Raw genomic sequence first — 13,085 nt, 5'->3', positions numbered from 1 at the left:
AGTCATCTTTGTGACCTTCCCGTTAAGAGTAAATCCAAAAAAAAAAAAAAAATGTTTAGTTTCTGACTTTTTCTGATTTATTTCATTGTCTTTGATAAATAAAACATGCAGCTTTGTTTTGCAAAAAAAAAAAAGAGTAAATCCAATCTTTCCAGAGTGTTTGAAGACACTGGGAAGACCCTGGTGCCCAGATGGGTTTCTGTGTCACAAGTGGAAATAATCTCCCCAGGTTTGAGGATTCCTGGGTCTCTGTGTGGTGCTGACACACCCCCAGGCCAGGACACAGCAGAGGCCAATGCTGGGGTGAGTGGATCATCCTCTCAGGGGAAAGGGTTCCCCATCAGCCTTGCTATTGAAAGTGTGCTCTGCAGGTCAGCGTGTTCAACATCACCTGAGAACTTGTTAGAGGCAGACTATTGGGTCCACCCTACATCTCTTGGGTCAGAATTCGCATTTTAACAGCATCTACAGACCCTTCCTGTGCACAGGAGATGAGGAGAGGCACCCCATCCCTCCCATCATGGGGTCTCAGCCTGGCAGGGCATTCATGTTACGAGGGCAGCTGCTAAAGTAGCATTTCTAAGGTGTCACCTGGACATTCACAATCTTTATAAAGTTCCTCAGGTGATTCCGATGCACAGCATGGGTGACATCCCTGTTATAAGTGTTCCTGATGTGGCCCCTGGCTCCTTCTCTGAATGGAAAAGTCAGAAGGGGATGAGAGAGGGGGAGTCCAACTGTGCACACCAACCAAGAACATGGGGACTGCCCAGAACAAGACACCCCAGGCTTGTGCTTGTCCAAACAAAGGTGTGTGTGTGTGTTATGTGTGTGTGTGTATGTGTGTGTGTGTTGACAGAGAATCACTGCCGAAGAAGGCAGAGACCTCAGCAGTTCCCAGGAAACGGAAATACATGTAGAAGGGAAAGAGGAAGAAGGGGATAAGATGGCAGGAATGAGGGGAGGGAGAGGGAGGTTCTGGGGCCCATGTGACTCGGAGAGGCACCCCTCCCCCTGGAAGGGGATCAGGAAGAGGGAGAAAGGACAGCAGAGTTGAAGCATCTGGACAGCAGTGCCTGCGAGCATTTCTGGAATAGAAGCTCTTCTCACAGAGGGACACACAGAGCAGGTAGCAGACACCATGGAGCCCCCCTCAGTCCCTCCCACAGAGGGTACATCCCTTGGCAGGGGTTCCTGCTGGCAGGTGAGAGGGGGTGATTCCATGAGGGCAGGCAGGAGATGGGAGAACAGAGACTGGCTGGGGTTCCTGGAGAGGACATTGTTCGGAGAGGAGACAGAGGACTTCTGTTTGGCCTTGAGGGGAGCAGACACAGGAGAAGGGTAGGATGGGGGAAGGGGACTCAGCCATAGGAAATTCTCATGATCTGGAAGTGGGGAGGGGCAGGAATATCTCAGTTGCTGTACCTTTCCAAGTTATTTATCACACAATAATTTTTGAAAATTGATGATAATAATAATTTATTTGAGGATGACACTTGAAAAAACTTAACTAGGGACACTAAACACAGTACTTACTCACCACCATTAGAAATTGGCAAGTAAACGCCAGGACATGGAGGGCCCTGGGAACACTCGTTCATTCATCCACAGGTGTTTGCAGCCTGTTCCAGGCACTGGGGGTACAACAAGATCAAATAAGTCTCTGCCTTGATGGAGCTCACGTTCTATGGGGAAGAAGATGGACAAGCAAAGAGAGCTCAAATGTGATGTCAGGGACTTACAAGTGTCATGAAGGGAACAGAGCAGGGAAAGGTGAAAAAGTGAAGGCTAAGGGGTATTTAGAGCACGTGGTCAGGTAAGGCATCTCCCAAGGACACGACTGAGAATGAGCAGGGCACAGAGGGCAGTGAGGGAGTGAGCCGGGCAGACGCTTGGGGAAGAGTATTGGGAACAGAGGAAATAATAAGTTCAGAGGGGCTGAAGTAATGGTGGTCATGCTGCTGACCTTGGCCAGTAGGACATACACACACACACACACACACACCCAGATTCAGACTCCAAGTCTAAGAGATGAAGAGACCTGCTCAGGACCCAGGGCCTTATCTTTCCATCCCAGTACATAGGTACAAATATTGATCTCTCTCTCTTCCCTCTTAGTCTCACTCTTAACCTTCTGGAACCCACCCACCACTGCGCAACTCACTATTGAGTCGGTGTCGTCCAATACTGCTGCAGGGAAGGATATTCTTCTACTTCTCCACAATCTGCCTGGGAATCTCACAGGCTATGTCTGGTACAACGGGACTACAGTCAAAACATCACATTTGCATTATATGTAATAGACATACAAGAAATTACCCCAGGGCCTGTATACAGTGGTTGAGAGATAATGTACCCCAACGGATCCCTGCTGTTCCAGAAGGTCACCCAGAAGGATACAGGTTACTACACCCTACAGGTTATGAAGAAAACTTTTCAAAATGTAGTAGGAATTGTACAGCTCCACGTATATAGTGAGTGATTCCTCTCTGACCTCCGGGTGTTGGGTGGAGTGAATTCTACTTCACACACACAGGATTGAACAGGCCTGCACTGTGCTTACATCCCTGTCTACACTATGTCTCATGTTGGGGTTTGAGCATTTAGTACAGGACACAAACAGTGGAGAATTCATTTGTTTTCTGATGTGCTGGGGTCACTCCCACTGGAGTGTAAAGGAAGGACTTTGCCTTCTCACCCCCCACTCTACATGTGCAGCCAGCACATACTGACACTTGAGAAAGTCTGTGCTTTTTCCAGACATAGAGCAGGCGGCCTTAAGTTATCTGAGTGCTCTGATCCTCATGCATTTGTCTTGAGATACACAAAGCTGCCTTATTCTTTTAAGGACTTGGGTTGGTTGAGAGGTGAGTTGGCATCTCTAATTCAAGATTCGTGGGAGGAATCAAGGTACCACACAGGGCAATGTTCTCTGCTACCTGCACAGAGGAGTTACCCACAGCCGTCATCACAACTAGCAGCTCCAATGTCATGGAGCACAAGGATCATATAGTGTTAACGTCAACCTGAGACTCAGAACACCACCTACATGTGGTCAATCAACAGTCAGAGCCTGGAAATAATAGGTCATATGGTATTTCTATGTAAAATTTTCTTAATAATCACCATACCACTTTCCACAGTAGCTGCACCATTTTACCTTCTTGTCAACAATGCACAAGGATTCCAGTTGCTCCATATCCTCTCCAGGACCAGTTTTCTGTTTTGTTGACAGTAGCCATTCTAATAGATATGAGTGGGTATGTCATTGTAGTGTTGATTTGAATGTCTATTCAAGGGCTTTGCCCATTTTTCAATCAAGTTATTTGGTTTTGTTGTTGTTGTTGAGTTTAGGAGTTCTTTGTGTATTCTGCATATTAACCCCTTATTGATATATAACTTGCAAATTATTTTCTCCCATTCCATAGGTCAACTTTCACTCTGTTGATTGTATCCTTTGATGAACAGAAGTTTTTTATTTTGACAAAGTCCAATTTATCTATGTTTTCTTTTTTTGCCTGTGTTCTTAGTGTCATATTCAAGAAATCATTGCCAAATCCAATGTCATGAAGTGTTCCTCCTATATTTTCTTCTAAGAGTTTTATAGTTTTATGTCTTACTTTTGGCTTTGATCCATTTCCGCTAATTTTTGTATATGGTGTAAGGTAATTGTTCAGCTTCATTCTTCTGCATATGGATATCCAGCTTTTCAACACTATTTGTCAAAAAGACTATCCTTTCTCCATTGAATGGTCTTGGCTCCCTTGTTGAAATCATCTGATCATATAATCGAAGCTTTATTTCTGGATCTCTGTTGTATTCCATGATGTATAAGTCTGTCATTATACCAGTGCCACACTATTTTGATTCTTTAGCTTTGTGGTAAGTTTTAAAATCGGGAAGTGTGAGTCCTCCAATTTTGTTCTCCTTTTTTAAGATTGTTTTAATTATTCAGCGTCCCTTGAGATTCCATATGAATTTGAGGTTGGAGTTTTCTATTTCTGCAAAAAAGTCACTGGGAGTTAGGTAGGGATTTTATCCAGTATGTCGAGAGTTTGGGGTATATTGGCATCTTAGCAATATTAATTCTTCTACTCTATGATCATGGATGTCTTTCCATTTATTTGTGTCTTCTTTAATTTCTTTCAAAATGTTTGGTAGTTTTCAGTGTATACAACTTTTACCTCCTTGGTTAAGTTTATTTCTAAGAATTTTCAACTTCTGATGCTTTGTAAATGGAATTGTTTTCTTAAAATATATTTTGGATTGTTCATTGTTATTGTATACAAATGTAACTGATTTTGAGTGTTGATTTTGTTTCTTACAACTTTGCTGAATTTATTAGTTCTAACAGTATTTTTGTGTGTGGGTGGAACTTTAGGGTTTTCCACATATAAAATTATGTCTTCTGCTAAAAGAGCTAATTTTTCCTCTTCCTTTCCAATTTGTATACATTTTATTTCTTCTTCTTGCCTCATTGTTCTGGCTAGGACTCCTGCACTATGTTGAATAGAAGTGGTGACAGCAGCATCCTTGTCTTCTCCGTGACTTAGAGGAAAATTTTCCGTGTTTCACCATTGCGTACTACGTTAGCTGTGGGCTTTTCATTTATCTTTGTCGTATTGAGTGGTTTCCTTCTATTCCTAACAGTGCCTGTCTTTTGTTAAAACTGTAACCACTTCTCTAGAGATTTCCTTCACTATGATATTCAATCCACAGCTCAGGAAATAAAAGTCCTGTTCAGAGTGAAGAAATCTTTAGCTAGAAGCTCTCCAGGACCTATGGCTGTGAAGACTGGGCAGGGCCATCCTCATTCCCTAATAAGTAATATTTAACAAGAAGTAAATGCTTTCCCAGTTTATGTAACATACCCTTGGCCCCAGACATGGATGGGGCTGGCAAGCCTGCCTTCCACAACACACACAGAAGTGTATTATAAGGAATGTGGCCTGATCTTTTTTGAAGTCAAAGAAAGTTCTAGGAAAAAATCAATCAAGTGCATGAGAGAAAAATTTCACCTAATGATGAAGTTGTAGGGCATGTGAGAGGAGAAGAGTTTCCTGGTGCTGATACTACAGAGGTGTGCAGGGGGACTGATCCAGGGTCAACCTGTGGTGATATGGGTGTCAAAGGGGGAGGTGCAGCCCTCACCTTACAGATCATCACCTGAACAAACACATTTGACGTTCTGCTGATGGTCAGGACCATCTTCTGGGTCACCTTTACAGAATTCACTGTGGCCTTGTGAGTGGCTGAGATCTCTGAGGAAGAAGCAGGGCCCACTCTCAGTCAGTCACCTGCTCTGTTTCTCCAGAGAACTAGTGGCACAGCCCTCCATCCAAGCCAGCAAGACCACAGTCAAAGAACATAAGGAAGCCATCGTCCCAACCTGCCTCACAAATGACACTGGGATCTCCATCCAGTGGTTCTTCAATGACCAGAGTCTCCAGCCCACAGAGAGGATGAAGCTGTCCCAGGACAACAGCACCCTCACCACAGACCCCATCAGGATGGAGGATGCCAGGGATTATCAGTGTGAGGTCTCCAACCCAGTCAGTTCCAGTAAAAGTGACCTCCTCAGGTTAGATGTGAAACATGAGTGATCCTCTTCCCCTCCTGTACGTTGTTAAACTCTAAATAGAATCTTTTTCTTATCTGTAAAATGATGGTCATGATGTACTTTATTTATAGAGTTGTTGTGAATAGGCAATTGAAAAAGGTGGAATAAGTGAGTCAATAAATGTTCAAATATGTGAACTGACATTGTCACTATTGTTGGCTTAAGGTCACATTCCACTCCAGATCCCAGCTCTTGTTGCTCTCCACTGCACCATCTCCTCAGTGGAAGGACAGGTAGCGGTCGTGGGATGAGGGGTGGGAGCCCATGATAAACTCTTGGGAATCACAGCTCTATCCCTCCTCCAGGGGGAGGTGTTCATGGTGCCTGGACTCTGATGTGGACAATGAGAATAGACACAAGAGGACACCCACATGGATGGGAACACAGAGACGAAATGCACTTCACACAATGCCATCTGCCTGCATCGTCCTGGTCAGAGGTGGGAGAAAAGGGTTTGGAGATCCCAGGCTTTAAGCAGAGACACGGGGACAAGGCATACCACTGAGTTAAGAGATAGTCTTGAGGGGGCTTCCACCTACATCTACAGACCCCACCCCACCTCAGTGCACTCATGTGGCATCTCCCTGAAGGCAGTGTGTGAATCAGGGACAAGTGTCTTCTTTAGGGAGAGGGAACCCCTGGGCTCAGACTCAGCAATAGAGGGGCACATGCAGGACAAGATCTCCCTCCACATGAGGTTCCACCATCACCACAGAGAGATGCACTCAGGCACATCTGCTCGTGAGGGACAGAAGCCCAGGCTGAATCATGCTAGAGGTGAGCCTCAAAGTCCTGAGACCTCCCCAACCCTCCGTGCCTACACCAGCCCCTATAGGCCTTGCCCTCTTCAGCCAGCAATCCCCTAGTCTCCAGGCTCCAGGGAATGGCCTTCACCCCTATCTCCAGGGATGTCCCTGTGTCCCGGAATCCCTGTGCTTCCACATGGCCCATCTCAGTATGCCAGGCCCTCAGTGCAGAGTGGGTCCTACACCACAGACCGGCTGAGGGGCCTCATTCAGAGAAGAAACAGGACTGAGGACCCCCAGGAGAGGAGTACCTAATGTTCCCATCCAGGCAGGTGACTGAGTGAACACACAGGGTCACTCCTGGGGATGAGCTCTCACTCTGTCCCTCAGGCCTCCCTGGAGAGGACTCAGGAATCCGACCGCATCTCTGAGGTGGGCTCTCAGGGAGGCAGTGTGAGGTCAGGAGGTTGTGATGCCGAGAGGTGGCCACGGAATTTGCTTGGTGGGATGGAGAGGTCGGGAGAGAGAAGCCTGGGGATGGGGCAAGAACTGGGTTTAAGGATGCACGGGAGCAAAGAGGGGAGAGGTAGGTCTGAGGAAAGCAGCCCCCTCATCATCGAGGGTGATGGAGATGATAAGCTCTGAGGGAAGTGGCTACACTAGGTCCATCCGGGGCCCCGCTGGCTCTCCCTCCCAAGGGCATGTCCTAGGGACACTGTCCCAATGGAGGTGCCTTTGCTTCAGCCTGGCCCTGCAGGCACTGACTGACCCCTGCCTGCCCTGCTCACGCCACTCTGCTTGTCTTTCTCTGGCCCTGGCGTGGCCAGGCCCCTCATTGACATAAGTTTAGGGAGGAGCTGAGGCCCTGGGACACGTGACTGAGAGACATATCAGAAAATATCCCTCACCCCCAGGACTGCGAAAGGTTGGATGTCTCCCCCCATGTTTTACAGGAAGTGCCTACCCCAGGTTGCCATGACTACTGCCCCCAGCCCATCTACAGAGAGTCCATCCTAGTCACCCTGGAGCCACAGTGAGACCCTGGGGTCCAGGCCCTGCTGGGGCAGCACAACCTGGGCAGAGGCTGTGCCCAGGGGAGCTGATTCTCTGTGCATGGGAGACCGGGCCCCATGGCTCTGCCTCAGTATGTTAACTACTTGGTACTGGATTAAAAATGTACTTTTACCGAAAGTTATGGGATGCAGCTAAAGTGCCGTTCCCAGGGAATTCATTACCTTAAATGCTCACACTAGAAGGGGTTGATTAAAAAGGAGTTATTCATCCAACTTAAGAAATTGGAGAAAAACAAAGGGGAGAAGAAAAGAGATAATAGACTTACAAGTAGAATATAATAAACTAGAAGATAAATACAGAATCAAGAAGATCCACACACTCAAAAACTACTTTTTTGAAAAGGTTTATAAATTTTTAACGCCTATGGAAAAATTCATCACCAAAATAATGCAGGAAGCACAAATAATCCCTGTTCACAGTGGGACAGAGTGGACATAACTACAGCCGCATCAGGCTTGAAAAGCCCCTGAAAATCTTCACGGCAATAACGTTGATAATTTAGACAAAATTGACACCGTTCTTGGAAAATTAGAGATAGCAAAAACTAACTCTAGAAGAAATAGGAAACCTGACTTGTACCATAATCACCAAAGGAAATTTAAACAAGAGCTAAAATATTTTCATAAAAACACATTCATACACACATACACACTCGTGCACACACACACATATCTGCACACACTTGTGAACATTCACGAAGAACACAGATGGCTTTAACATGAATATGAATATCACTACGGAGGAAAAAATATGAATTTAGACGCTAACTCACCCCATACAATAATCTTCTAAAAATTGATACAATTTGTTAAAATTAGAATTTCTGTTCTTCACAAGACACCAATTTTCTCTCTCTCATACATATACAAATTCTATATATGAGTATTTGTGTATCATCTGACAAAGAAGCCACATCCAAAGTGCATAACAAAATCCTACAACAGCAATAAGAAAAAGACTGACGACCCAATTTTTTTAAATGGCTAAAAACTTTAAGACACTAAGCAATAGAACAGGTGGAAATGGCCAATAAGCATAAGTAAAGCTGAATTGGCTTTACTGTTTATTGGGGAAATCCAAATAAAAGCCATTATGAAATGTCATTTTAACCACAAAAGAAAGGCTAAAATTAAAAGGACTGACAATACCAGGAGTTGGAACATCTGACCATGTAAACATTGCTGGTGGGAATATAACTTTGTTCAACTAACTGGCAGGAGAATCCAAAATTTATATATATTTTAGAAGATGTTCCAGCAAATGCAATGATATCTACCCCAAGGAAATGAGTTAGATACATGAAAATACATGTATAAGAATATTCATATCATTGTTATTGAGAAGAGCCAAAATGGACAATACAAATGTCCAATAGCACAATGGATAAATATTCTGGAGTATTCAAACAAAGGAATATTATACAACACGGAAAAGGAATGGATTACTGCTGCACACAACAACATGGATAAATCCACATGCACAGACTTGAATGAAAGTAGTCAAATGCAGAAGAGAAAATAAAGAATGATTCTACTTATGTAAAGCTCCCAAACAGGCAAAACTATTCCCTGGTGCTAGAGGTCAGAAAGGAAGTGACATTGGAGGTCTTATCGGGAGGGAGGCGCATGAGAGCATTTCCTGGTGCGGGCAGTGTTCTGGACACTGGTTTCGTGGGCACACACATAAGTAGAAATTTGTTGCACTATTCACGTAACTTTACAAACAAAGGAGTGTAAAATGCCTTGAGGCTAAACAAACAAGAAATAGCCACAAAACAATCAAAGCCCAGTTCATTCCAACCTTACACAACTCTTCCAGAGAATAGGAAAAGTAAAGAACACTCATTAGCTCATTTTATCTGGCAGTGTAACCCTCTTATCAGAACCAGACTGAGAAAGAATGAGGAAGTAAAAGTGCAGGCCCTTCTCATGAACAGGGATGAAAAATCCCTAAACAAAATGAATCAGGATTACCATGTTGAGTTAGTTCCCCAGGAATGCAAGGTGGGTTTAACAGTCAAATATCAACCATTGCCTTTTGCCACATTAACAGAATAACTTGAAAATAATTTATAATGATGAGAAGAGAAGCAAAATGGCCTTTGATGAAATTCTCCATCCGCTCAGATTTGGACAATCCGGAAACCAACGGGAAACTCTGAGCAGAGGGAAGGTCCTCAGCCCGATGACAGTATCTATGAACCTGCAGCAAGCACCATGCTTGCTGGAAAATCACTGAGAGCATCACTCACGTCAGGAGTGAGGCAAGGCTGTCTGTGTTCACCACCTGGACTCCGGGCCCTGGACATTAGCCCTCCTACAGAGGCTCTCCGTTGGCCACACACATGGGGACAGCTCAAGGACAGGGACAGAGCCACAGGCGGGGCTGGTGAGCAGAAGCCCTCTTGGGGTCAGAGCATCCTGAATAGACCTGGGCCTGAGGGAGGGCAGCTCCCCTGAATGGGAGAACCAAGCTCATGGCTACAACCTCAGACCTCAGTAGGAGAAGCAGGTGTCCTGGGCCTTCCCTAGGGGCGACTCTGAGGGACCTCTGGCCTGTGACACATAGAGGTTTCCTGATAAAGGGGACACCCGTAGATACTCTTCTTGTGGCAGATAGGGAGAAAACAAGGAAAACATGCCAAGCCTCCTATTGCATGGCCCGGAACTGACCCAGATCTCCCCCTGCAGTCCATCAGCCTGAGTGAGTCATACAGCTAATCTGGAGATAACGGGGGAGTGGGGGTGCACGTGCTCCTCTTGTAGTGGGAGCAAATGCAAGGTCACACACAAAGGGTGTGGATGTGTCATTCTACTATGGGGAGGGCAGGGGCAGTTAAGAGGAGTGATCCAACCCTTAAATGACTCACAGTCATTTCCCCCAGTGCCCACACATGGTGAGGCAGGGGGACATTTGGGTCCTGAGTGTCCAGTCTTCATTGCCCACTGTGCCTGGAACCATCTCCCTCCCCAATGACTTGGGCCCTGGGGTTGGTTCCAGGTCACCAGTCCATGCTGCCACATCCTCCAATGGGTGGTACCTCCCTGTCTGTCCTAGGCGTTTCACCCAGAGAAAATTTAGAGTATTTGAAGGTTGAAAGTTGTGGCAGTAAAAACATTTGCATTTGTCTCAGGTGATGGAAAGGTCCCCAGGAGCTCCAGGAGGAGTGTGCGTGCCCTCTAGTGGACGGTTCCTGCTGGAAGAAGAGAAAAAAGAGCCAAGAGAGCTGAGAGATTAGGGCTGACCTTGGACAAAGGGCACGTTCAGGTTCACAAAAACTAGAACCAAAAATGCAAGATGAGGGGGGACTGCAGGTGGGGGGTATGTTGGGAGAGATGGGAAAGAGCAGGGTGAGGGGTTGCCTTCTGGGAGAGCTGGGGGAAGGGCGCACAGCAGGGCTCTCACTCTCACCACTGACACTGGGGCTGGTAATTCTTGTTGGGGGCTGTCTTCTGGACTGTAGGACGATTAGCAGCAGCCCAGGCCTCTATCCACTAGATGCCAGTAGAACTCTCTACCCCCTAGTGTAAGAACATTTTCTCCAGACATTGCTATATGTTCTGGGGAAAGGGGAGAGGAGGGGCTACAACTGCCCCATGTTGAGAACCACTCATCTATACTAATCTCTAATATCAACTAACCAAATGAAACCCCATACCTCTTGCTGTGTGAATAAGAGAAGAAACAGACATTTCTGATATCTATCAAAAATTACTTTTAAGGAATCATAAGTTGATTTATCAGTGGAAGGCATATGTAGAGGTGATTAACTTATGGCTGCCACTATCTCACCAGCTGGAAGACTGGTTTTCAAAGGGTGTAACCACAAGTTAGAATGACACCACTGGCTTATACTGCAGTCAGGGGATGAAAGTTCTGTTGACACTGGGAAGAAAAAAATACATGATAACAAATCTACATGCAATGTCATTAGACAGTCTCCTCTGATGTTCTTACCACCTTACGAGGCAATGAATGAAAAGTCATTTCTATCATTAGGAAAAATTATCTTATTGAGAAGAAAATTATGTCATAGGAGTTTCTCTTTATTTTCAGAATCACATACCTTAGCATCATTCCTTAAGTATGAATCTACACTCCAAAATTGGACTTTGTCAGAGACTGGCCTGTGTCAGGGTCTCATTCCCAGCACCTGTGGGCTGACAGCACCCTGCTCCCCAATGTGGGACCCCTCTCTGAAGCATGAGAGTCTTTGATGGGGGGAGGGGGTCCTTGTAGTGTCCTCACCATTCATCCATCAACTCTCACACTCTCAGCAGAATCTCTTGTCCACTCTTGGATTTGATACCTAAATTACCAACCTCTATTTCTCTCCTTCATCCATACAACATTGTGACAGGCCAAGGAGGTGTCTTCTGCTCATGATTGTGAGGAAAATGTTCTCAAAAACAGTTGCCTTCACCTACATTGAACAGACCTCCACTTGAGTGCCATCATCATTACCAAGAAGGATTTGGACATATTTTTTTCTTCAAGTAGTTAGATGCTTTCCAACTCTTAGTGAAAATTGTGACTCTCTGCACAGGCATGACCAGCAGAAATTGACAAAGAGAAATCATATTAGTGTTCACAGAGAAGGTGATCTGTATGAACGCATGAAAGCTTAATATCACAGCAGAGTCCACATAAAATCGCCGGTGGTGTAGTGGTCAAATTCACATGCTCTGCTTTGGTGGCCTGGAGTTTGGATCCTGGGCACAGATCTACGCACCACACGTCAACCATGCTGTGGCAGCATCCCATATACAAAATAGAGGAGGATGGCACAGATGTTAGCTCACGGACAATCTTCCTAAGGCAAAAAGAGGAAGACTGGCAACAGATGTTAGCTCAGGACCCATGTGCCTCACACGCACACACACACACAAAATATCACAGGAGAGTCCACATAAAATCCACATTCCTGTGCTGAAACACAGATCACGGTCAGCTTTCACCATTTCCTTAAGAGGTAGACTATAAAAAGTGACATCAATAATGAACTAGAAGAATAAAACATGCATCACGGTTACTGATAAAACTAAGTTCTTTGTCCTTGAAAGAGCATTCCAGCACATTATCCTCATTCTTACCATGCAGAAAGGGAATGCCTTTTCATCAGTATGTGTTCCCCACCATCGTAAAGCCGCTGGCTATCTATAATTTCATAACGTGGTAGAAAGTATTATCCTTTCTTCCTTTAAATCTCAATTATAGGACTAGAGGCAGCTCCTGGGCCTTTTTTCCAAGATCCAACCACCTGCAACCAGCTGCAGATGAGCAGAGGCCTGAGCTTCCCTGGTTCTCAGCAGAGGTTCGTCTCTGTGCTGCCTCTATGCTCAAGATGTCCACTGTGTCACGTGTCTGTGGGGCACCAGCCTGGAGGATCTCTAGCACCATCATACAGCCACGATGGAGCTGTCACCAGAACCCTGTGTGCCTCACTTGAGCTGTCTCCAAGAACTTAGGGAGCTTCTGGAAGCTGAATCCCTGTTCACAGGCACCCAATCTCCGCCTGCTTCTCCAGGGCAGCTGCCTGTGTGCACCCGAACCAGCACCACACCCAGCATACACACCGTTGTTACTGAACACAAACACAGGTTTTTTATGCGTCACACAGTAGGGCCAATAACTGAAACGTCAGG

At 45.5% G+C, this 13,085-nt stretch overlaps 1 pseudogene; it reads left to right on the top strand.

The window, feature by feature from the left end:
* Positions 1-1,141: 1,141 nt before the first annotated feature.
* On the top strand, positions 1,142-5,796 carry LOC101397297 (cell adhesion molecule CEACAM21-like; annotated as a pseudogene).
* Positions 5,797-13,085: the final 7,289 nt, after the last annotated feature.

Source organism: Ceratotherium simum, chromosome 33, assembly GCF_057802395.1.
Source record: "Ceratotherium simum simum isolate JZ-2026a chromosome 33, ASM5780239v1, whole genome shotgun sequence".
NCBI lineage: Eukaryota > Metazoa > Chordata > Mammalia > Perissodactyla > Rhinocerotidae > Ceratotherium > Ceratotherium simum.
This window is presented reverse-complemented; position numbering and strand designations above follow the sequence as displayed.